This window comes from Notechis scutatus, chromosome 3 (assembly GCF_049901735.1).
Source record: "Notechis scutatus isolate UNSWTSFEM ecotype Mainland chromosome 3, rNotScu1.2, whole genome shotgun sequence".
Classification (NCBI taxonomy): Eukaryota; Metazoa; Chordata; class Lepidosauria; order Squamata; family Elapidae; genus Notechis; species Notechis scutatus.
In genome coordinates, this window is record NC_142011.1 from 135,201,963 (window position 1) to 135,226,089 (window position 24,127).

A 24,127-nucleotide genomic window follows, 5' to 3' on the forward strand; every position below is an offset into this window, starting at 1 on the left:
CTGCAAAACTTCAAGGGGCTGTACAAATAACTGTGTGCAATTGAAAATAGATATATCCTTCCATAGCAATCAAATATTGGATTTTAAAATCCTTATGGAAAAATGGTAGAATATACAAAATCATCAATCACACATATTTTCATAGTGGGAGCCTCTTGCATACCGTCCCATACACATCAATGAAATATATATAAAGTAAAAAGGTTGGGTATCTGGATTCTATTGAACGAGTTGAAATTAATTCAATTTTGTGAGAAGGATGACAGTTCAAATTATTATTAAAGCACAGTTCATTTGCAATGAAAATGTGAGAAATGCCTGGCTATAGCTGAATGTTGCAGAAGTGAGCTTCTTTAAAATTAAAGATGAGTGAATGGTCTCACATAAAAGTGTGAAAGTTGGCTGATTAAAACCTGGGATGATTGATTTATTCTTCTGCTGTAGAAGTTTGAAATTCAAAATAAGATAAGGAATGTCCCCAGAACTGGGGGTGGTGGTGGTGGTGGTGGACTTATTGGGCATTAGTAAAAATTATCCAAGTGTCTTGAATAATGAACATGAGCCAACAATGTTATGCAACTGCACAAAAAGCCAATGCAAACTTGATAGTCTGGAGACCCCAGCTGCTGCTTTGCTTTAAGAGGAAAAGGAAGGAGAAAGCAGGTGGGAAAAGACAGGTAGTGACTACAGGCAGACTGGTGAAGAAACTGAATGGCAGGGAGCTTGAGCAATCTCAGAGAAATCTCCAGGACCTGCCCTTTACCAATGCAGTCATAATGCATGGTCAAGAATAAAACATCTAACTTAAGGGCAGATCATGTTCTGAAAGATGTCCAGCTTTATATGCTTAATGACTTGCACAAGAATTGCCCGGTACAGAAAGCACTACACAATTGTAGAAAAATCAAATTCTTCCAGCAATTATTATCATCAACATCAACCATTGGAGGGGGGGGGCGGTATCATAGTAATTCATTAACTAATTCATTTTAGAAAGAGAGGGCACTGCAGTAGAGAATTCTGACTTTAAAACCTAACACTATTATTTTATGTTAGGCCCAGTAGTTCAGTTAAATCCAATGCATTTAGAAATATATTTAGCCACTCAGAACTGGGGAGCAACAACCTACACAAGCTGAATTTCTGGAATATCTTTAAGGGTAGTTCTTAGTTACGGCGCATTTCAACAATCCAACTGAGAAGTTATTAAAGCATAAATGACTGAAAGTAAGCTTTCTCAATAATTAGGTAGGATTTTAAGTAAAGTTGAGATTCTGGACAATGCTCTAAATCCTTCTCCTTTTCAGATAAGTATATTTCTTAATTTGCTTTAATATATGGTAATCTATTGTGATATATTTGAGTACTACCCTGCTTACTTTTCAAAGCAAAATACTGAACTTTTGTCCCTGTTTGATAGAAAAACTAAGCATTTTCACTTTATTTGCATTTTTGTATAATAATAGACACTCATAAAAATTAAACAACCATATTTTTTAACCAAAATCAGGCTGGCATACAGGACTCAGGTTCCTAAAATGTGAGAATAAAAATATTTAAATATATGCTTTACCAAGTTAAGATGACAATCTACAAGCCAAAAGTAATGCAAGAAATGTCATAGTTTGTTGTTTTAAAAAATCAAGGACGAATGGTATTTTGTACATAAAGTTTAACAGATAGTGAGGTAGAAAGTTGGAGAATAAAAACAACTTAATAAAAATACTGTTTCAATAGGGAAAGCAAACACTATCAATTAGATGACAAGCTTTTCCTTGGATATTCAAGGCATCTGTAATACCTATAAACACATCTAAAACTATTAATTTAAACCTTCTTAAAACTACCACAGCTTGTACTGTATAATTTTAGAGTCCTTGCAAGATTATTTTGAATGCAAAAACTCATGACATTTATTTGATGCCTGAGAGGTGAAGTTACTATATTTTGCTATATTATGTGATGTTTGGAAAGTTGTTGGCCTCTGTATTAGAGGAATCAACATTAAAAATGTCAAGTGCCATATTAACTGCATAGACATTCTCTCTTGCATGTACTTCACATGTTAGGAAAAGGTGGCTTCTAATTTGCAGAAATTATAAGTCTGGAATGAGTGTTGCAGCATCTCATAGATTGGTACATATATTATGTATTAGCTTTCATGGACTATTATCTATCTCATCCTTGGCATTTTTATTGGCAACTTTTTAAAATGGAATCTATGAATAGAAAGAGACTCAGGTGTCTGGTGTTGTGGTGAAAGTGCTGGTGTAAAAATCAGGAAACTGTGACTTCCATCTTAGTCATGAAAGCCAATTGGATGGCTTTGGGACAATTTATCTCCCTCAGTCCAATTCACCTCACAAAGTTATTTTTGTATTAAAAATAGAAGGAGGAAGGAACATTAGGTATGCTCTCCATCTTGAGTTACTTAAAAAAAATAAAGGTGGGATAAAACAATCTAATAAAAATAAATAAAACTGCCCTTACTTAGTCTGTATAACATACTATAACTTTTTTCCAATTAGATAGTATTTCATGGGGGTGAGGAGAATATTGGAACAATAGATTAAATGTAAGTTATAAAACATACTGAGTTAAGATCATTACAGTCAAGAAAATATTTGGACAAGAGTGTGGCACAATAGGGAACTGATATATTCTCTTAGCCAAGAAAGATTAGGAAGTAACATCCTACCAAAATCATATAACTTAAAGTGTCCTGTGTTATGTAGTTGGCTCTATTTTGTTTGTCAAGAGATGATATGTTCCCAATAGATTTATCTATTCCCAATACTTCCAGTCCATTCCATAACAATCCAGTTATCTGTTACAATAGCAGATCTGGCTCAGGGTAGCACAGAAGTTTAAGTATATAAGTAACTGCTTTCAGACTGAGTACATTTACATAGCCACTTTGACTATATGTGAATCCTGGTTCAACTTATTGCAAGTAATAATATTTAGTCACATTATTTGGAATTGCTAGTTCAAAATGTAATATTGTAGTGAATCATTCTATATAAAAGAAATCCTGAAAAGGCTCTGCCGTGGTGCCTAATTGGACTTGAAGAAGGCTAGTGAACATACAGAGTGCAACAACTTCATCTTGGGAGTTAGCAATGATGGGCAGGTGGTAAGAGCTACATAATTTTTCCTTAAAACTGGAACAGACTAACATGAACACTGCTTTGGAAATCACTAAAATAGTGGGTAAATGCTGCTTGTAATCACTTCCATGAGGAACTTGCTGCTTGCATTAAGAGGTGGGTGCTGTATGTGTAAAACACAAACTTAGAAGTTAAACATAAGATAGAATTTTGACTTCAAAGTAAATGTTAATGATTTATTCAGAGCTTATTTCTATTTACGTATACTTAAGTTGGCAGCCTGAATTTATGTAGCTTATTCAATAAAGTACCTAATAGCACATTTTTGGCAGTGCCTATATGCAGAAATGATTTTGCTAAGCAAAGCTAATCACCATTATCTTCAAGAAATGCTTTGTGGCTTCCTTGTGGCACAGGGATATTCCAAGGAATATGACTGAAGAACTTCCAGAGGTTATGGCAAATATTATAACTTCCCAGTAGGATCAAAGTATGAAGGTTATTCCAGTCACCCAGCTAAAGCAAGCAGGCACTTATATTAGAAGATGTTAGAGATGGAAGTTCAATGCCAATGGCAGCAGTTCACTTGCTCAGGAGAAAACATCCTGTATATTTGCTAATAAAACCATATGGTAAAGATATAAAATGATTGACAAGATAGGGTCCTTCAGGTCAGACGGCAATCAACATACTACTGAGGAAATGCTGAGGATCTTTTGATAAACTAATTATGTTTATGACATGGCCAAATTAAAGCTTTTGGGACATCTAGATGCTGATGTTGCCATAGAGGGAAAGAAAATCCAAAGCTGCAAAGGCAAAATTGCAGTAGGAAATGGAATATAAGATGTATGAACATGGGAAAGCTCAATTCAGCCAAAGATGAAATTAAACAACTACAATTTGACAGTTTATCTTATGCATCAGTGATTTGAGATGAACTGGATGTTCAGTCATAAGGTAACTCTATTTATTGCACAGGACATGAAAATGGAGAAATTGCTTTTATAGTTGCTTTTATAGTTAGGAAGGGTATTGCAAAAACAGTAAAATGCAATCAATGACGAAATTATCAATTAAACTTCTAGTCATCCAAGTTTATGCTCCAACCACCAGTATAGAATAAGGAGAGGTTAATGAGCTTTATAATCAAGTTAAATTCAACATTGAAGGAACATGCAATTCTAATTGCAGATTGGAACACCAAAGTTGGAAATATTAAAGAAGAAAATATATTTGAATTATATGGCTTAGGTAATTGAAATGAAGCAGGAGAATGGCTTATCAATTTTTGTTACTGCAGTGATTTCTTTATAGCTAACTCTTGTTTCCAAACAATCAAAGACATGCCTCTATACATGGATATCAACAGATGGACTAAATAAGAATGAAATTTACTGCATTATTGCCAAAAGGAATTGGAGGAGGTCAGTTGTGCTACATAGAGAAGGACCAGGGGAGACATGATATCAGTCTTCCAATATTTGAGGGGCTGCCACAGGGAGGAAGAGGTCAAGCTATTTTCTAAAGCACCTGTAGGCCAGGCAAGGAATAATGGATGGCAACTGAACAAGGAGAGATTTAACCTGGAAATAAGGAGAAACTTTCTGACAGTGAGAACAATCAACCAATGGAACACCTTGCCCTCAGAAGTTGTGGGAGCACCATCACTTGAGACTTTCAAGAAGAGATTGGACTGCCATTTGTCAGAAATGGTGTAAGGTCTCCCGCTTGGGTGGGGGATTGGACTAGATGACCTATAAGGTTCCTTCCAACTCTGATTATCTGTTATCTATTATAGTCAATATAGTTCATGCTGAATATAGAACAGATTACAAGAAGGAGGGGGGGTCAGTTTCCATAAATACGATCTTGAGGATCTACCCACCATTTTCAACAGCGAGGTTAGGAATTGCTTTGAAGTTCTGAATATCAGAGAATATCAGAGGAATTATGGAATGAACTTAAGCCATTACAGATAAATGTGAGGATGAAATAACAGAACAAAGCAATCTGATATTTAGAATAAACTATGGGCATTTCCTAGAAGAGAAGAAAAGCCAAAACTCACAAAGAGAAACATTTCAGGAAAGAACTTAAAAGTAAGAGTTCCACAAAGTAACATCACAACATCTGTACAGACATTGAGGATGAAAACAGGCATGAAAAACAACGGAAATCTTCCAAAAAATATCAACAGAAGAATCAGAAAAGATTTAACAAAACAGTAGGAACATCCTGGAAAGGTCAATCTACAATCTCAATACTAAACAAGGCTATCCTTAATTTCTCATGGTAGCAAAAACAGCAGTACCCTGCCCTATGTTGATGACACTATTCTGACAATCCAAATAAAAGGATCTGCAAATTCTAACAATAAAAATCACAGTGAAAAATGGAAGTAAATTAAATATAAACAGCCTAGACTAATGATAACATGTACAACAATGAGCTTCAGAACTGACAACGTAGATAGCTTTTGATTAACCATGAATCATAAAGGAACAATTAGTCAAGAAAGACACTGAAGACTAACACTTGATAGAGCAAATGAATGACTCAGAAAAGATATTCCATTAGGTAATGTATAGGTAATCCTTGTTCAGAGACAAAAACTTGGATTGGCAACCTGGTTCAGTGAAATAGTTGCTACATGAAACTGTGACCCTTCCTATGATCTTATTCCAGCTTCCCTTTGCTTTACTGGATTGCAAAAGTAATAAATATAAGGAAAGGTTGCAAAGTTACTTTCTCATCACCACTGTAAATACATTGATTGATTAAATAAGGCAGTCTCTAAATAAGGAGTACTAAGATTAGAAGAATGCAAGCAATGATATTTCTCATGACACTCAATAGAAGTAAAAGTTGGAGTTTGAAGAAGAAGAATTAGAAAAGACCTTTGAGAATACCATGGGCAGAGGAAAAACGAAACAAATCAGATCATCAAATCAGTCAACCCAGAGTTCTCACTCAAGGCACAAATGTCCATACTTAAATTATCCTTTGATACATCAGACACATTATGTAGAAGATGTAGTTTTCTGCAGAGGGCTGGAATGATGGGGATGATTGAAGAAAAGAGAAGAGTATCATCGTGTAACAAAAAAAATCAAACTTAGGTATACTGGCAATGAGTAGTGAACCAATGGAAATTCTGGAGCAGTTACAGATGGATTGTTATAGGAAAAGTCTATTGTATTTATATTGTTGCTAACAGCTAACATCTACCTGAAGGCACATTATCAGATAAATGCAAGTTAAGCTAACCGTCATTCTTAATGTTCATATGCAAAGACATTTATATGTATATTAATGGCACATTTTGTTTGAAAAACAGTCTGAGCCCTGCAAAGCATTTACACTCAATTGGATGAAGCACTATTCTACTAGTAACTACTAGTAACAAATCATGAAACCTATATTGTTTTACTGAAAACACTAAAGAAGAAAAAAGGAAACTTTGCAAATAGGGTTATGGTTATTGACATCTACCAGATGTCTTGCTGCTGTTACTCTCGGGGAGGGGGTATTTGGTATCAATATCAGGTAAGAACAATTTTATTTAAGTCTTAATTAACAGAGAATTCAATTGTCTCAGTCTGGCATAAAGACTAGAGAAATTGCTAGCATGAATGTACGGTAATTCTTATTATTCTGTCTGCTCCTGAGGCTTAAATAGCAAGCAAATACCCCTTCTTTTGATGACCAAAACATTAAGAAGGGAAAAACGGAAAGCAATATGATTACTGTTTGAGACATTCATCTCAAGGTTTTGAGATCAAATGAAGCATACTTTGGAAAAAGAGATGAAAAAAACATGAATAGTATAGTGCAATTAACTTGAATATTATACAGTTATAGCTGGTAATTATAGTAGATAGCACCTTTGCTAAAATTCTTAATGCTTTGTGTAGATTTCCTTTCATTACTTGTGTTCAATATATGCTGATGAAAACAGCTTTAAATATTGTTTCATAGATAGCACTGTTTGCCTTTCCTAGAATTTCTCCCCATCATTTCCCTTTACTATGAATACGACTGTATAGTTTTCCCTTTATGACCTTGTGGCTAAGAGAATCACAGCTGCTAAGTTGCAGAGGACTTTTTGTACAACTACCTCACGCCTTTTCCAGATCAGCTTTTATCCCTCAGATGTAGCCAAGACATTGGATATTGTTTGTCTCTGAATTCTTGCACTTTCATTCCTTTCTGTCCAGATCAATTATAGGATAGGCTATTAAAGAGCTGAAGCTGTAGACCTACCCATTTTTGCTTTTTCCTTGGTAACCTGCCACAAGGGACATGAGCTTGTGAGAAAGGAAAAAAAGAAAGGAAAAGGAAAAATGGGAGGAAAGTCAGCATAATTAACAGGCTTTAAAAAAGAAAAACATTGTATGCATGGATTGTAAAGCAGACAAAGGTAGTGAGAAAGGTTGATGCAATGTCATTTTTATAGCCAATAAACAAAGATCACTCAGTTTAAGAGATGGGCCATTAGTTTGTACCATATGCTTGATCTGGACTGTACCAGCCTGTGTACCAGATTTGAACTGCAAAATTCCTTATGACAGTGCCATAGAAGTAAAGCGAGAAAGCTCATGGCCTTTGTTGGTTTTTGTAGTTTACTGGATTTTGCAATCCAGATCTGGCAGTCTTATTGCCTATGATTCCAATTATTTACATATGTTTTCCAATAATTATCAATTCTGTCTGATAATGACAGGAAAGAAGCAGAAAAAAATAAAAACAATAGTGACAGGGACGGTAGGCACATTGATAATACAGACAGGAAAGGGGTGAGGTCAATAGTCGAGTCTAAGGTTAAAAAGGAAGAAACTACAGAGTCGGGTAGAGTATTCCACAATCTATTGCTGGGAAGTCTATTTCCTGCAATAAGTTTGGTGCGGTTTACAAAATTTGAAGCTGAAGTTTCATTTAAAGATTGCATGCTTAAGTTAATTCAAGGTTTTCTAGTTCTAGAATTTCAAGTCTGGTGGCAAATGTTTATAAGGTATTCTACAGCGAGTAGAGGAGTGGAGAACTCTTCTTGTGAAATATTTCTGGACTTTCTCAATTGTGCTAATATCAGATACGTAGTGTGGATTCCAGACTGATGAACTGTATTCGAGTATTGGTCTAGCAAATGTTTTGTATGCTCTGGTTAGTAGTGTGATATTACCAGAGAAAAAGCTACGTGGATTAGGTTAACAACTCTTAATGCCTTTTTGGCTATGTAGTTGCAGTGTGCTCTAGCACTTAGATCATTAGAGGTGAGTATTCCAAGGTCCTTTACAGAGCTTGGGTCATCAACAAGATCTTGACTATTCAGCTTGTATTTTATTTTCTGATTTTTTTGCCAATATGTAAGACAGAGCATTTATTTGTTGAGATTTGAAGTTGCCATTTGTTTGACCATTCGGATACATAGTCAAGATCTTTTTGTAGGGTAGCAGTATTGTCTGTGGTATTGAACAGCTTTACATCATCAGCGAAGAGAAGCAATTGCTCTTAATATGATCACAGAGGTCGTTTATGTAGAGTATGAAGTGAGTTGGTCCTAGAACACTGCCTTGGGGAACACCACTATTGACAGGTACTGAATTTGATAGGACGTTCCCGATTTTGACCATTTGTTGTCTGTTTGACAGGAATGCTTCTATCCAGTTATTCAGTTGTCCAGAGATACCATAGGATTTTATTTTTAGGAGTAGTTTGTCGTGTACCACTGAATCAAAGGCTTTACAGAAGTCTATGTAGATTATGCGTCTATTGTTGTGCCCTGGTCGAGTTGTGTCGTCCATATGTTTTTGCAGTGTAAGAGTTGCAGATTACAGGATAGTTTTTCCTGAAACCAAATTGTTTATTGAGAGTAGGTTATTTGTCTCTAAGTGAAGGATGATGGATTGGTTAATAATTGATTCCATGACTTTACAGGTGACGCAGCATAAGGAGATTGGCCTGTAGTTTTCAACTAGGCTTGGGTCTCCCTTTTTGAAGATGGGGATGATTCCAATTATTTACATATGTTTTCCAATTATTTCCATTCTGTCTGATAATGACAGGAAAGAAGCAGAAAAAAATAAAAATCCACAATACTCTACCATATTACAAAATTAATGTTTCCTTTAAAGATCGCATTTTTAAATGTGGAGGTATCTGAGCCATAAGAATGTCTTTATGTATTTTTCTGAGTAGGTACATAAACATTTAGGAGGGAGGGAGAGAAGGAGGAAGGAAGGGTGAGTATGGGTTGTATAAAAGCCAATCAAATCAGTTTAGGTCAGAATTCTTCAAAGATAATCCAGAGTCCCATCCAATTAGTTTCATAATACTTTTCAACCTCAGTTTTTTATTGGATTTGCCTTGTCATCCTCCAAATGATCATCCCCATTATTGAGCAGAAAATGGTCTCGTTAGCTATTTCATTGTGTCTTATGAAAGAGCAGTAAAAGGTTCATTCATTCATTTGTAATTACTCTATCTGCTTTTTGCCAAAGATGGAGAAATACTTTAAATAACTTGGGTAGCTTTTGGCAAATATACATTTTGATTTGATAAAGGGAGGCAATATGCTGCTCTGTCTTATAAAGTCTTGGGTTCAACATGATTTTTCAATTCTCTCATCTTACTTTTACAATCATGCTAAATATTTCCCATATGAGACACATGTTCATGGATATATGATCAGAGACCGCTCCTTTTTTTCTAGCCCCAAAACATTTGGAATGTATATTGGAGAAGAAAAGATAATCCTAGATCATAAACTTATGTTAAAGGATATGGATTTCCCCCCCCTTTTTTTCCTGAGTATTGTGAAAGGACAGCTCATTTGAGCAAATTAACCTTTTAAAAAACCAGCATTTTGTTTAGCTTATTCAAAATCCACCTGTCATCATGGAGATTAATTACATTCTTGTTCTGATGAATTGAAATATGCATCTATTCAGCAACTGTCATTATATGAAGTTATTAGCTTATCTTCCCTTTATTCTTAAAATAATCGTATGATATGGCATGATTAAGTTGCTTTATAATGGCTTCACTTCACATTTATCTCACTTCAGATTATTCTTACTAGAATTATAGAACAAGATGGCTCAAGGCATGCCATTATTATGTAAATTAAAACCCAGAGAGTTATTTCAACTTTGCAGAAGTAAGATTCACATTTGCCTACCTGCAACAAGAGATCCATTTGGTGTACAAAAACCTTTGTTTGACTTTGCCTCTTCCTTGCTAAGTTTAGAAATGGAACAGTTTCAGATGAGGTCATCATAACATATATCATCTTTCTTGGGTACAGTACAACAGAGGGAATAACATATAAAATGATGCCCATCAAATGCTATTCATTTGAAACAACCACAAATACAAGAGGCTTGAAGAGCCAGCCATTGGTCCCATAATTGATTTGATATGGCTTCCCCAGTTCCAATTTCTAATTTTCACATTTTATATATATATATATGCACACCCAGATATGGTGATCCCTGCATTGACCCCGATACAAAGTGCCCCACCAATGCTGAGGTCAACATCCAAGCCGTCACCGCCTGCCCGCCCGAAGATGCAAGTGGGGGGAATTAAGTCACCCCCGAAAAGACGGCCTAGCCATTTTTTCAGGGCTCAAAAAAAAAAAAAGACCCGGCCTTATTATATGAGAAACACGGTATATATAAACACACACACACACACACAAAGATAGATAGATAGATAGATAGATAGATAGATAGATAGATAGATAGATAGATAGATAGATAGATAGATAGATAGATAACCATATGGAGCTGCATACATTAATATTGTCCCAATTCTACTGGATTCTGTAACCTTTTTTAACAACACTAACAGCAACAAAAGAAACAAAATTCTGCAATAAATATATCTCACATTGAATGTGTTCAGGTTACTTTCAGGAGTAGTTCTTCAGATGCTATGTGTCTTTTGTTAGTCACGAAGAAGTATGAGCAATGGGATAGGGTGATAGAGTCCTATTGTTGAAATGATCTTCTCAGATAAACAAAGAATACTTATGCTGAGGATGTTTAAAATGTCAAGGTGGAAGAAAAATTAACTTGGTTCACATATTAATGTGAATATGCTCAATTTATGTTTCTCCAACTGTTAGTAACTTTAATGTTGTTAACAGTTTTTTTTAACTGTTTACAATTTACAAGTAAAAAAATATACTTAGAAATATATTTGGACTATTTTTTCCCCACAATCTGCAAAATTGTTCATCTACTCATTGGATGAACAAAAATTGCTTGCAAAATCTTTACTGAAAAATGCAAGTAAAACTACAATTTTATGTATTACAGTTTATGGAAAATATACACAATTTTTTATTTATTTTTTGCTCCTGAGGAAGTGGACAGGATCCTAGGGAGTATGTGCACCTGTATTTTAGACCCATGTCCCTCCTGGCCTGTGAAAGCTTCCCAGGAGGTGACAGGCAAGTGGACTTAATGCTTCTCTACAGAAGGGGACAGTGCCCCAGCACTTTAAGGAGGCTGTGGTCTGCCCTCTTCTTAAGAAGCCATCGCTGGACTCCATCCGGTTGGATAATTTCCAACCTGTCTCCAATCTTCCCTTTTTGGGGAAGGTTGTTGAGAAGGTGGTCGTGCGGCAACTCCGGAGATTTCTGGATGAAACGGATTATCTCGACCCCTACCAGTCAGGATTCAGGCCTGGATTTGGGACAGAAACAGCATTGGTTGCACTTTTGGATGATCTCTGGATGGAGCAGGATGGGAGTAGTGCATCCATTCTTGCTCTACTTGACCTCTTAGCGGTTTTTGATACCATTGACCATGGGATTCTCCTGAGACGGCTTCAGGGGATGGGAGTGGGAGGCCTTGTGCTGTCTTGGTTCACTTCCTTCCTCTGCAGCCACTCTCAGTCAGTGTTGACAGGAGGGGAGAGATCTAACCCTTGCTCATTGCTTTACGGGGTTCTGCAGGGCTCGGTACTCTCTCTGTTCCTGTTCAACATTTATATGAAGCCACTGGGTGAGATCATCCGTCACCATGGACTGAGGTATCACCAATATGCTGATGATACTCAGCTGTATGTCTCAGCCCATGGTGAGTTAAGTGTTGCTGTGTCCTCCCTCTCGCAATGCCTGGAGGCTGTTAGGGGCTGGATGGGGAGCAATGGGTTGAAACTAAACCCATGCAAGACTGAATGGCTCTGGATCTGGGGTTCATTGGTTCAAGGAGAATTACCACCTTTAGTCTTGGATGGGGTGGCACTACCCCAAACAGACCCTGTGCGTAATCTGGGTTCTCCTGGACTCACGACTCCTGTTTGAAGAGCATTTGGTGGTCATGGCCAGGAGGGCCTTTGTGCAACTGCAGGTTGTGCACCAGTTACGCCCTTTCCTTGATCAGCGGTCTCTACTCACAGTCACTCATGCCCTGGTCACTTCCCGTCTTGATTATTGCAACGTGCTCTACATGGTGTTGCCACTGAAGAGCATCCGGAAGCTCCAGTTGGTGCAAAATGCAGCGGCCCTCATGGTTTTATGTAGACCCCGGTGTGCATATGTATCGCCTCTCCTGCAGGAGCTGCATTGGCTGCCAATTTGCTTCTGGGTGCAATTCAAGATGCTGGTTGTCGCCTTTAAAGCCCTTCATGGCTTGGGTCTGGGTTATCTGAGGAAACATCTCTTGCCAGTGACATCTACCCGACCCATTAGAGCGAGGAGACAGGGAATGCTGCGGGTCCCACCCTTGAGGTTCTAATGGGTCGGGTAGATGTCACTGGCAACTTCCTCTACTTTGGTTAAAAAAAAAATAACTTCTCGTTTATTTGTATTTCACTTTGGGTTGATACTTTTACTGGTGGGTGTTTTTTTGTTATTTTATGTTTTTTCCTGTATTAATTGTACAATTTCAATCTTAAAAATATAACTTGGTATTTTATTGAGGAGAAATAGATGAATTACACATAAAAGTTTTTTGATTGTAAACTTAACATAAACATTTTTTATTAAATGCATTGTATCATATTTACATTGGAGTTATCACTGTGTTGACCCATTTTTGTTTTTATTATGTAAATTGTAAGTTATCTTAACATAATTTCCTAAAAGAAAGAGTCCAAAAAAGAAAGGAGTGAAATTTTAAAGTTCATGATATTCAGTTCGGTCTCTTATGTCTTGAAGAAAAGCAATATATATTGCTTTTCTTCAAGACATAAGAGACCGAACTGAATATCATGAACTTTAAACTTTATATATATATGTATGGCCTTCAGCTTTGTTCGGGTATTTTCCCACGTCATTATAGTTGTGCTTTTAAAGTTGTAGCAACGTTTCAGCAGAATCTCATCTGCCATCATCAGGCTTCTGTATTGTGTCCGTCTGTGAGTCAGACTTTTACAGTGGTTTCAGATTTAAATTTGGGGCAGCCTATTGCTGTGCCAGAATGGTTTTTTCTTTATCCTGATTGGTTGGGAGTCTTGGTCTGTGTTTATTGGTCTCGGAGTTTGCTGTGTTCTGCTTGATTGGTGTCTCTAATATCTTCTGTCTGTTTTTTGGCTCTTTTTGTATCTTGATTGGCTGGCAGCATTGTGTTACTTTATTGGAGGTCTTTAGTGCAGCTTGGCTTCGGGTAAATGGACGGCTATCATTAGTTAGGAAGCTGGGTTTCATCTGGGTGCCTGGTTGGGATGTGTTTGAGCTGGAGGTATCAGGGGGGATCTGTTTGTGCCCAGGTGTTTGCCTGGCTTGTGGTGTGGAGATTTTTTTGTTTGTGAGTGCAGGCTTCCAAATGATTGACAGCCTGGTGGAATCATCTCTTCTGTTTATGCTTTCTGGTCTTTTTTCAATCTCTATGGCTTCTCTGATGATTCTGTGGCTGGAATTTTCTATAGTGGCTAGGGTTTTGGTGCCATTGAAGTTGATGCTATGACCTGTGGCTTCCATGTGTTGGACTAGTGAGGAAGTGTGTTCCAGCTTTTTGACTGCATTTTTGTGTTCATCCAGGCGGGTGCTTATTCTTCTATTGGTCTGTCCAATGTATGTGGCCGGGCATGATGCACAGGGGACTTCGTATATGCCTTGGTTTTCCAGGTCAATTTTGTTGACCCCAAAGACAAAATTGCTGAAACGTTGCTACAACTTTAAAAGCACAACTATAATGACGTGGGAAAATACCCGAACAAAACTGAAGGCCATACATGTAAGTACCCGCGAAAACTTAAGAAAACAAATATCAAACCTCTACGGGGAGGGATTAAACAGCCAGATCAAAACCTACGAGAAACTGGAAATTAAAAGAGCAGGAATACTATGTGACCTCCAATTCCTACGCAGCTGCAGAGATAACAATACTACACCAACCTGCTTCAAATTAAAATTTCATCAAAGCACAGCAGCCACTAAACGTATCCTGAAAAGAACTGAAATGGCTCTACTAAGGAACGAGCTCCACAGTAAGAGATTCCAATTAGATCAGTTAAACAAAGATTTGCTAGCACTACACCTGGAATTGAGCAGCAAAATCCACCCTCTACTTTGGGACAAGATAAAACAACTCACAACTTGGAGAGCTGAATCTTCAAGCACTTACAAACAGGCAAAGCTCTTAAAAAAATTAAAGAAATTAGAACATGACAAGAAAACCCCCAACAACTCACAACAACACCTGAAACATTTGGTGTACAATGTTTCCAACAGAGAACTCACCAAAACAGAAACAGAAGTCCTAACCAAAGGATTCAACTATGCTATAGCACCCCAAAAAATCCCCACAGAATCCATCATATGTGCAGTAGAATCCAGCCTAACTAAATTAAATACAGATGAAGCTGATAAAATAAGACACCAAGTCACCAACATCCTATGCACAAGCAAACCACCAAAAAGCAACTTACAGCAAAATGAAATTAAAGCGCTACAAACCCTGAAAAGAGACAGCAGCATAATCATCCTCCCAGCAGATAAAGGGAATGCCACTGTAGTAATGGACAGAAAAGACTATGAAACAAAATTGACAGACCTACTTCAAGACTCCACATACAAACCCATAAACACAGACCCAACCACATATCTGGAAAAATTAACCAAGAAGAAAATTATAACCAGCCACATAAGCAAAGACATCCAACACACGATCATACCCAGAGAGAAATCTTCCAGATGCCCCAAACTATACGGCCTCCCAAAAATACACAAAGAAGGCATACCTCTCAGACCCATAGTCAGCTCCAGAGGAGCACCACTACAAAACCTAGCTAAACACCTAGCAAAAGAGCTACAGCCCCATGCTGAAACAGCAGCTTCTCATGTACAAAACTCATACCACTTCTTGGAAATGATCAAAGATCTACACGTGGAGCAAGAAGATCTGCTTGTAAGTTTTGACGTGGTTTCACTATTCACTCAAGTCCCGATAAAAGAGACCCTTGAAATCATCAAAAATAAATACCAACCAGCTAAACACCTCATGGAACTAACAGAACACTGCTTAACCAACACATATTTCATATACAAAGGACAAAGATACAAACAAATAGAAGGAGCCCCCATGGGATCACCACTGTCACCTGTCATTGCAAACCTGTTCATGGAAGAATTCGAATCCAGAGCCCTGGCCAATGCCATCCTCAAACCCAAACTATGGTTAAGATACATCGATGACACATTCGTGATTTGGCCCCATGGACAAGAAAACCTAAACAATTTCCTAACACACCTAAACAGCGCACACCCCAAAATCAAGTTCACCATGGAAACAGAAACAAACAAACAACTACCATTCCTAGATGTACTAATCTACAAAAAACAGATGGCACACTAGGACACACCATATACCAGAAGAAAACACACACCAACCGCTACCTCAACGCCCAATCCCACCACCACCCAGCACAGATAAACTCCGTGGCTAAAACACTAATTACTAGAACCAAACGCCTGGCAGACAAGACACACATTAAGACTGAACTATGCACCCTGACTAAAATATTGACAGCCAACGGCTTCCACAAAAGCAAAATCACCAACTTGATCCACAAAAACACACTGAGACATAATAGAGACCCAGAAGATGAACAGACCCATGGAACAGCTGTCCTGCCCTACATAAGAGGCACTACAGACAAAATTAGTAAGATACTATACAGACACCACATCAAGACTGCCTTCAAAACAGACAGAAAAATAGCAGCCATCCTCAGAAACCCCAAAGACAAAATTGACCTGGAAAACCAAGGCATATACGAAGTCCCCTGTGCATCATGCCCGGCCACATACATTGGACAGACCAATAGAAGAATAAGTACCCGCCTGGATGAACACAAAAATGCAGTCAAAAAGCTGGAACACACTTCCTCACTAGTCCAACACATGGAAGCTACAGGTCATAGCATCAACTTCAGTGGCACCAAAACCCTAGCCACTATAGAAAATTCCAGCCACAGAATCATCAGAGAAGCCATAGAGATTGAAAAAAGACCAGAAAGCATGAACAGAAGAGATGATTCCACCAGGCTGTCAATCATTTGGAAGCCTGCACTCACAAACAAAAAAATCTCCACACCACAAGCCAGGCAAACACCTGGGCACAAACAGATCCCCCCTGATACCTCCAGCTCAAACACATCCCAACCAGGCACCCAGATGAAACCCAGCTTCCTAACTAATGATAGCCGTCCATTTACCCGAAGCCAAGCTGCACTAAAGGCCTCCAATAAAGTAACACAATGCTGCCAGCCAATCAAGATACAAAAAGAGCCAAAAAAACAGACAGAAGATATTAGAGACACCAATCAAGCAGAACACAGCAAACTCCAAGACCAATAAACACAGACCAAGACTCCCAACCAATCAGAATGAAGAAAAAACCATTCTGGGACAGCAATAGGCTGCCCCAAATTTAAATCTGAAACCACTGTAAAAGTCTGACTCACAGACGGACACAATACAGAAGCCTGATGATGGCAGATGAGATTCTGCTGAAACGTTGCTACAACTTTAAAAGCACAACTATAATGACGTGGGAAAATACCCGAACAAAGCTGAAGGCCATACATGTAAGTACCCGCGAAAACTTAAGAAAATATATATATAATATAAATATAAATATATATAAAATATAAATATATATATATACAAACAAATAGAAGGAGCACCCATGGGATCACCCCTCTCACCTGTCATCGCAAACCTCTACATGGAACACTTTGAAACACAAGCTCTAGAAAAATATGATCACAAACCCAAACTCTGGCTCAGATACGTAGATGACACCTTCATAATCTGGCCACACGGGAAAGAAAAACTGAACAACTTCCTCACACACCTCAACAGCCTACACCCCAAAATACAATTCACCATGGAAACAGAAGCTAACAATCAACTTCCCTTCCTGGATGTCTTGGTGTACAAAAAACCCAATGGCTCCCTAGGACACACCATCTACCAGAAGAAAACACATACAAACCGCTATCTACATGCACTCTCACACCACCACCCAGCACAGATCAATTCCGTAGCTTAGACACTCATCTCCAGAACAAAATGCTTAGCTGATGAACAACACCTAAAAACCGAACTAAACACTCTCACCAATGTACTAACAGCCAATGGATTCCAAAGAAAGAAGATTACCCACCTAATCCAAAAAGAAACCCCAACCAAAATCCAAGACAGAGAACAAGAGAACTGCAAAGCCCTCCTCCCATATATATAAGGCACTACAGACAAAATCAGCAAGATCCTCCAAAAACACAACATTAAAACAGCATTCTGCACAAACAGAAAAATATCCACCATCCTAAGAAACCCTAAAGACAAAATCGAGTTAGAAAACCAAGGAGTATCCGAAATCCCTTGCACTGCCTGCCCCACCACATACATTGGACAAACTAATAGGAGAATAAGTGCACGCGTTGAAGAACATAAGAACTCAATCAAAAAAGAAGAACCGACCTCTTCCCTGGTCCAACACCTCAAAGCCACAGGACATGAGATTGACTTTAAAAATACCAGAACTATCGCCAAAACCGAACACTTCAACAACAGAATAATCAGAGAAGCCATAGAGATAGAAAACGCCCACACAGCATGAATAAAAGAGATGACACCTCCCGCTTACCAGCCATTTGGAAACCCGCCCTCATGAACAGACGAGTACCTAACATGATGAATGACACCAGACCCACACCCACGAGGGCCACACAAGATGCCACCACCACACTTCCACGTAAAAAGCAGACTCACACCCACACAGAAGATGAGACACGACCACAGACCAGAAGCCGCACTGCAGCTGCATCACTACCCACTTCAAACCCCCTGAGCCACACATGAAGCGAACTGACCCCCACCATGAAGATGCAGCACGACCACGAACTCGAAGCCAAACAGCAAGATCACAGCTCACCAGCTCAAATCCCCCAGTAACTAAGACCAACCTGAGCACAACCAAGCCCCCACCTGAACAGAACACACCTCCAGCCAATCAGAACATGGCCAACCCCCAACCAATCAGAACACAGCCAAACCCCCAACCAATGAGAACACACCCCACCCAATCAGAACACAGCCAAGCCCCCACCCAATCAAGTCACCCCCCACTAGCAGTTAAAAGGAAGAAGCAGCTGCAAGCTCACATCACTCTGAGAAGCACAGAGCTGAAGACAGAAGCCTGAAGATGATGAATGAGACTTCATCGAAACGTTGCCTAGATACTTCCAATCTTACGCGGGAGAAAACCCGAATAACCAAAGATCCATATATATATATATATATATATATATATATATATATATATATATATATATATATATATATATATATTGGATCCATTATAGTAGAATATGGCAGCTTAGAGTCCCACTGCCATCTTCAGGCTGGTGCTTGGCTTAGTGCCAGTGCAAGCACTGGCACTAAGCCAGCCCAGCCTGAAGATGGCGAGTGGGCTCGCCAAACTTGCCTAGATACTTTGAATCTTCGCGAGAAAACCGAATAACCAAAGATCCACATACAAATACCGAGAACCTCAGAAAATATATATATATATATATATATATATATATATATATATATATATATATATATATATATATATATATATATATTCCATTAAAAGTATATATATATATGGCCTTCAGTTGTTCGGTAGTTCCCACGTCAGTAGTGGTGCTTTGAGCAACGTTTCAGCAGAATCTCATCTGCCATCATCAGGCTTTTGTATTGTGTTCGTCTGTGAGTTAGACTTTTCTATCAAAAGTCTAACTCACAGACGAACACAATACAAAAGCCTGATGATGGCAGATGAGATTCTGCTGAAACGTGCTACAACTTTAAAAGCACCACTACTATGACGTGGGAAAATACCGAACAAAGCTGAAGGCCATACATGTAAGTACCACGAAAACTTAAGAATATATATATATATATATATATATATATATATATATATATATATATATATATATATATATATATATATATATTCTCACATGCGTAATTAACTAATCGAGGAAAAAATGCCAGTGTTTTGAAAATGACCTCTTTCAATAAATATCAGCATTTATTCCTTCGTTTAGCCATTCCCTCTAACTTCATTAATTTCAATTTACAAGTTCAGATACAAATGAGCTTTGTATAGTTTCAGTATACCCTACCATGCATCTGTTGAATACCACATTCCATTTAATTATTTCAAGAATCTAATCTACAATTAAGATATGAATCTAAATAAACAAACAGATAAAATCCTCTTTTCAATATTTATCAAATACAAATGAAGAGAATCTGCGTCTCCAAAAGAGCTTAAAAAGTTTTAAATAAATAACATTTCCAGAATATGCCCAAGAATACTGCATATGTAAGAGTCCCAACTAATGTATATTTCTGCACAGCATGGACTTCAAAAAAATCATTTGCATGCTGGTTTTAATAAAGTAGCTTTAATGTACAAAACCAAGGTCTCCTCCATTAAAAGTAGTAGTCTTTTCCCTTATTTTCTATAATGATTTGCTCTAATAAATCTATAGACAAGGACTCTAAAAGCTGTCTCCAGTAAAATAAGAGTTTATACAAATCCCTAAGGAGAACTAAAGAAGATATTTGTTCATGCAAACTCATGTTCAGAGGCTGACTTTAATCACACAAGCAATAGTTACTTACAATGGCTGTTCGGATTGTCATTTTCTGTTGAAAATTATGTATATATTCACGCACCATCAGATTGAAGTAGAGATTTGACTCTCTCTGAAGTAGGACATATTTTTTTAAAAGTTATTGAATGAATTCTCTGTATTAAGAGGGTTCAGCTTTCATACACTTTGTTAAAAATTAATGCATTAACATTTTAGAAAAGTGCCATACATAAACATGTTTGCTATATTCATTTCATTTTTTTTAATGAAAGAGAAGAACCAGTGATTTGATAAAATACATAGCAAAGCATAACTAAAAGTGACTGATTGGCATCATCTGAAGAAAATTATTTTCACATCACAACATCTTTGTTTAATACCTTATGGGTATATATTTCTATTTGGAAAAAATTAAGGAAAGACTAGTACAAAGGGTCTCTCTCTCTCTCTCTCTCTCTCTCTCTCTCTCTCTCTCTCTCTCTCTCTCTGTGTGTGTGTGTGTGTGTGTGTGTGTGTGTGTGTGTGTAAAATAGCTGAAGCAGAAAAGTTTACATTGGGGCCACTGTGTTCAGAATCAGACTGAGTTTCACATATGTACTGAAGCAGCATTCTAATTTTTTAAAACAAAATTTCCAAAGAAATGCCTTTCTACTCATAGACATGTACAAATATTTTTTCTCCACGGATAAATTCATATTTAAATAGGATTTGCAAGCACATTTGTTCTTATACTCACATTAGATAAACACATATTAATTTCAAAATTATTTCTCTATCACAGATATTGTCAAGAATTCAGTATACTGTATCTGCTAATGCCAAAGATTAAGTCCAGATTCCCAAACTATTTAAATGTGGAGTAAGTTTTACAATCCATTCCAAAGCCCAATCCTATCAAAATTATGCATAGATTTCTGTGGAAAAATATCTGAGAAATCAAAATTTAGACTTTGGTTAACCACACCAGCATTGCTTGTTTTATAACTGATATTCTTACTGAATTTTGGAAATTGGCTGAGAACCTAGTTAAACTATGTGAACATGACAGCAGTCGTTTCTGTGGCTGTTCAGATTTATACCTTGCTTTTTCCTTCAGGAATTCAATGAGGTTACCTGGGTATCTCTTTCATTTTATTCGCACACACAAAATCTGTGAGGTGTCAGGCTATTATTTTCCCCTTCAACACAATATGTTCCCCTTGAATACGTGAACAATATTGTGAACACAATATTGTTTTCCCCTTGAACACAATATACAGATCAATATATTTCCCATATTTTCCTTTCTTGATATTTTTCTTTGAATGGTTCAGTGGCCTCATCCAGACTGCAAACAATAACTTCCAAAATAATATACTGTTTTTCTGGTAGGACAAGGGGAAAAAATATTTATTTTGAAACAGTGAGAAATTTTGGACCTAAAATATCAAGACAAAATCTGTGAAGATTTCTGAAACTTTTGTCAGTACACTGATAAGATGACTTGCAGTGACAAATGGTTAAGAAAAAGATTGAGAAGCATCTGTTGAAAATGTTTGGTATATTGTGTCTTGACTTGATAAAGGAGGCTGAAATGGTTCATTTCCACTCTAACGATTCTATGAAACAGCTAAATCAGTTATAGGAGTAGCATTCTGTGGGAAATATAATATCCACACTATTATCAACAGTTCATTGGTCTGTAAAGAGATTTTCCATTAACTGTTATTACTGAAGATTAATTGTGGACATGTACACAGCTACACTCCAGCTACTTAAAGAAATGACTTGTGAATTAGAAGAAAATGGGTCCTGTTATATATATATATATTATTTTTAAGAAAGGTAAACATTAATTTGGGGGAGGAAAAAGGCCCTCTGCTTAGTTTAGAAACAGTCCATATATCCCTCCCTACCTTAAACAAGCACCACATTTACCGTGATAATGTGATGAGACACCAATAAGCTTATTTGCATATACATAACTATTACTTGCCATATGAATAGTCATGTCTATATATCCCTAAGACCCATTGTGAAACTACCTTTTTATATCCGCTTACATTATTTCAACATGAAACTGATTGTGGGTTGTGTTGCCAATTTTCCCAGTTGTGCTTTGTTATCTTCCATCTGCCATGATACAGAAACAAAGGAAACTACACGGAGCTCCCACTAACTTTCCCACTCAAGGATCCAAGAAACTATTGCTCTAGATTTTTTTTTAGTTGAGCATCTTTTATATATGTTTGGACTCCATTCCCAGAATATTTACTTAACATGACCAAAGAGTCACAACAACCATGTATCAGAAGAGCATCGTGTTTACTTCCTAAGGCTTGACAAAAACTTACTTATAGAGAAATATGATCTGTGGATCAGATTTCGAAGCAAAACTATATCGCTCATTTTCTTTTCAGATCCAAATGTTGATTTCCATCATGTTTGAGAATTTAAAGTTCTTGTCTTGTGTTTGCTTCTATGAAACTTGTACTTGCTTAATTCTTTTTATCTGTCTAAATGAAAGAGGACATTCACTTCTCACTTGATTCATTTGGGAAGAAATCATGTTTCCTCTCAACTACAAAGTGCAAATAGAGGCCATCACTAGAGACTTAATATCTGACCCATTATGCTTTGTTATTTTTAGCTAGAGTGCACATTTCTGACACACCTCATATCACACATAAAATCAGTGCCTGCCTGGTGGAAGAAGCTCTGTTAAAAATCATTACAGGACACCACTAGCTGGCAGATTATTTTTATAGCATTTCATTCCATGGTCTTCTGCTGGAGGAAAAAAAATTTGGGGGAAAAAGACAACTCTGGATTTGTTATATCCTTTAAAACAGCCCTGCTTATTTGCAAGTGGGCGGTGATGAAAAGGAATTATAGAATTATTGTAACCAGTTGAGGCAATTTAAGTTCCATAACAACTTCAACTGAAGCAATTTATAAGAACCAGATGGTGCAGTTTTGGTGGCTATAAAAAATTGAGGGAGAAAGTCGGTGATGCAAAATTCATCTCAAGCCAGAAATGCATTCTGTGGCCTTAGGCAAACCGCAGTTCTTCCACAGATTCATATGCATCAATATTGCTAGCTAACTATGGGTTGAACAATCAATGAAAATGCATGCAAAATGTTCTATTAATACAACATTATTTACTAGTATCACATAAAAAGCAAATTTGGTGGAAACAAAAAGCCACCATTTGTGCACTTTGGTAGGACTTAGTTGGTGGAACAAAGATTCAAACCAGCTAAGAGCATATTTCTATGGGGCTGGACACAAATGATTAATTTTCTGGCTTCAGGTAGAATATGTTTTGTTATTTAATAATAGCATTGGATCTATTTAAGATATATATTCTGTCTTGACATGATTGAAAAACAACTTATGTTCAGGAAGAACTCAAAGAAGATTGGGTACAAATGTAGCTCTAGAGCAGTGTTTCTCAACCTTGTGTGGCCCTCAACTCCCAAAAGTTCCCCAGCCACTATAGGTTACATTGTATTTTCACAATGTAATGCTATGTATCAGTGGTGGGATTCAAATATTTTTACTACCGGTTCTGTAGGCATGGCAGGGGAAGAATACTGTAAAATCTCCAGTCAGAGGTGATATGTGCTGGTTCTCTGAACTACTCAAAATTTCCGCTACCAGTTTGCCAGAATTGATCAGAACCTGCTGAATACCACCTCTGCTATGTATGTATATTATAAATAATTCCTATTAATTCTTTGTCTGTGCTGATCTTTAATTCCACAATCACCAGCCAATATTACTGTCGGCTCCATTAGTGCTGATAGATAAACTAAGCACATTTGCAAGAGCCGCTGAAGCCTGACATTATATACTTCTGGGATTGTTTAGCTGCATCAGACACATCATCAGTGGATCGGGATGGTCAACGGTGA

At 37.4% G+C, this 24,127-nt stretch overlaps 1 long non-coding RNA gene across 1 annotated transcript in view; it reads left to right on the plus strand.

The window, feature by feature from the left end:
- Positions 1–1,026: 1,026 nt before the first annotated feature.
- Positions 1,027–24,127, plus strand: part of LOC148131400 (uncharacterized) — a 60,893-nt gene continuing 37,792 nt past the window's right edge. Inside the window, exon 1 of the long non-coding RNA XR_015748361.1 lies at positions 1,027–1,227. This is a non-coding gene — a long non-coding RNA (uncharacterized LOC148131400). The remainder of the gene's footprint in view (positions 1,228–24,127) is intronic.